The 3,004-nt window shown below is 36.0% G+C and overlaps 1 pseudogene; it reads left to right on the top strand.

The window, feature by feature from the left end:
* The first annotated feature begins 1,938 nt into the window (after positions 1 to 1,938).
* On the top strand, positions 1,939 to 2,405 carry LOC143660996 (protein mago nashi homolog; annotated as a pseudogene).
* The last annotated feature ends 599 nt before the right edge of the window (positions 2,406 to 3,004 follow it).

The raw sequence follows: 3,004 nt of genomic DNA, 5'->3' as shown, positions 1-3,004 counted from the left end.
ATTGGTGCCCTCCATGCCTGTTGCAGTCAGATAGTGATCGGGCTTGAAATTATCTGAAGGTCTGCTGGGCAGGATATGGTTATCCTATGCTGGGAGTTTCAACTGTAATGGCAGGAAAGCTGTGTGATGGCTGAGTAGCTTTCTCTCTTTTCCTAAGTTCTCTCCATATGGCTACCTTGAACTTTCTCAAAACATGGACACCTTTTGTTGAACTTCTTACATAGTAGCTGTCTTCTCTCAGAGATGACATTCCAAGAGAACTAGGTAGAACCTGGAAGCTATTCTCTGACCTTGTCTCAGAAGACTCAGAATGTCAATTATTTTGGTCAAGAGATTCATTAAATTATATAGATAAATAGATAGATAAGTAGATATCATGCCTATTTTTCTTCCCCTAGATGATAAACTTTTGAGACCATGGATGAGTTTTTTTTTTATTGTTGTTGTTGTTGTTTCTGGGTTTTTTGGGGGGGTGAATTTTATTCATTATTCTTTTTACAATGTCTTGGATAGTGCTTTATATACTACGTTTTCTTTAAAATACCTGTGGTTCTAGTTTGCTAGCTGCCAGAATGCAATATACCAGAAACAGAAGAGTTTTTAAAAAGGGGAGTTTACTAAATTGTTAGTTTACAGTACTAAGGCCGAGATAATATCCCAATTAAAACAAGTCTATACAAAAGTTCAATCTAAGGCATCTGGGAAAAGATATCTTGGTTCAAGAAGGCCAATGAAGTTCAGGGTTTCTCTCTCTTAACTGGAAGGGCACATGGCAAAATCTGTTAACTTTTTCTTCCAACTTCTTGTTTCATCCCAGGAGGCGTTTTCCTTCTTCATTTCCAAAAGTCGCTGCCTGATGGACTCTCTGCTTCATGTTTCTGTGGCATTCTGAAGCTTTCTCCAAAATACTTCTTCTTTTATAGGATTCCAGTAAACTAATCAAGACCCACATAGAATGAGTGGGGACACGTCTCCATCTAATCAAGTTTAATACCCATGATTGATTGAATCACATCTCCGTGGAGATAACCTGATCAAGTTTCTAACCAATAGTACTGAATAGAGATTAAAAAAAACGGTTGCTCCCACAAGATTGATTAGGGTTAAAACATGAATTTTCTAGGGTACATAAATCCTTTCCAGCCAGCACATTCATTATAGTGATGAAAACATCAGTGAACATCAGTGAATATCAATGAACATTGTTGACAAAAATGTCAGGACAATATCAAAGAATTTGCAGAGAGAGAGAAAAAAGACAAGAAGACATTTGTATTCTCAAGGTGCTATGTCTTTCTCCTTTCAGTGACATTGGATAACTTTTCAGACTCATTCTTCATAATCAGTGCTCTCTCAAAAATCTTTGTGTTAAGCAATAGCAGTGACCCATTAAATATGCCCACCATAATCTGACTATTGATTGATACCTTATCAAAGAAGCTCCAGAAAATAGAAAAATTAAGATAAACACAACAAATCAAGACAATTTTGTTAAGCAAATGAAGAAAATATGGCATTTGGACTGGGAACGATACCAAACATGATTAAAAAGTTATGAAAGAAGAACAAAAAAATAAATGAAGTTTGCATCTCTCAAAAGATGAGGAGACGGGCGGGCCGCGGTGGCTCAGCGGGCAAGAGTGCTTGCCTGCGATGCCGGAGGACCCCGGTTCGATTCCCGGCCCCAGCCCATGTAAAAAACAAACAAACAAACAAAATATAATAAAACAAGAAAATGTTTAAAGATGTTTCCCTTTCTTCCTTCCATCCTTCCTTCCTTCTCTGTCTTTCCTCCTTCCCTTCCTCCCTCTCTCTTTAAAAAAAAAAAAAAAAAAAAAAAAAAAGATGAGGAGACAACACTAGCTGCGGGGGGGTCGGGCGGCGGGAGAGATACGTTGCCTGGGTCTTCGGTAGGCTTCCCAGGAACAAAAAATATCTATGGCTAGCAATTTCTACCTGTAAAAAGGCAAATTTGGATACAAGTTTCTCGAGTTTGAGTTTCAGCCGAATAGAAACCTTACATATGCCAATAGGAGCAATTACAAAAATAATGTCATGATCAGAAAAAAGATGTAAGAGGGTAATGGAAGAAGTGAAGAGAATTATTGATGACAGTGAAATTACAAAAGAAAATAATGCTTTTTGGCCTCCCTCTGAGAGGGTTGGCAGGTGCATGGTCCGGAAATAGAACCTGGGTCTCTGGCATGGAAGGCGAGCATTCTACCACTGAACTACCCGTGCACCAGGAAAGCATTTTTTATACCACGTCAATAGTGGGTTCTCTTTTTGACATAAATCAGTCAAAGGATCCTAAAGGACTTCAAGTATTTTATTATTTGTTATTGGACCTGAAATGCTTAGTTTTCAGACACATTGAATTACACTTCAAGATTGAACCAATCTAAATTATCTAGTTGAAGCTGTTGGTATTTTTAATCAAGAGATGTATAAGGGAGGATTTATTTTTCATTTGCAATATCAGGACTTTTATGAGTGTAAAGCAAATTTATTTTAATATGTAAACTAAAAATAAGAAAACACATTAACAGGCTTAATACTAACCACATTGTGATTCAATTGTTTTGTACAGTCTCTACCCACTGAATTCTATAAATAAAAGCTACCTGCTATTGAAATTTTGCTGCAATAGAACTTAACAAAGCTTGGGGAAAAATGAGGAAATGTGAATTTGTAAACATATCTCAGTGTCTGTTGAATATTTACATGCAATGATGAGAATTTAAGACTGTAAAGATAATGTAAGGCTAAGAAGAGAATTTGAGGGCATCCCAATTTTGTCAAGTACTCACTTAGAAGTCCAACATTACTTAATAGAAAATAATGTACAGATTTTGGCAAACTAAAAAAATTATGCCAAGTATAATTAATTCATTTCAAACATCACATTTTGTCAATTTTTTAGTAGGTTTTAATTCAAATATTTAAAACAGTTTTCTTTTCTAATAAGGACAGAGATGATTATATTACAGAGAAATATGTTTCT

The sequence above is a fragment of the Tamandua tetradactyla genome, chromosome 2, assembly GCF_023851605.1.
Source record: "Tamandua tetradactyla isolate mTamTet1 chromosome 2, mTamTet1.pri, whole genome shotgun sequence".
NCBI classification, from domain to species: domain Eukaryota; kingdom Metazoa; phylum Chordata; class Mammalia; order Pilosa; family Myrmecophagidae; genus Tamandua; species Tamandua tetradactyla.
This window is presented reverse-complemented; position numbering and strand designations above follow the sequence as displayed.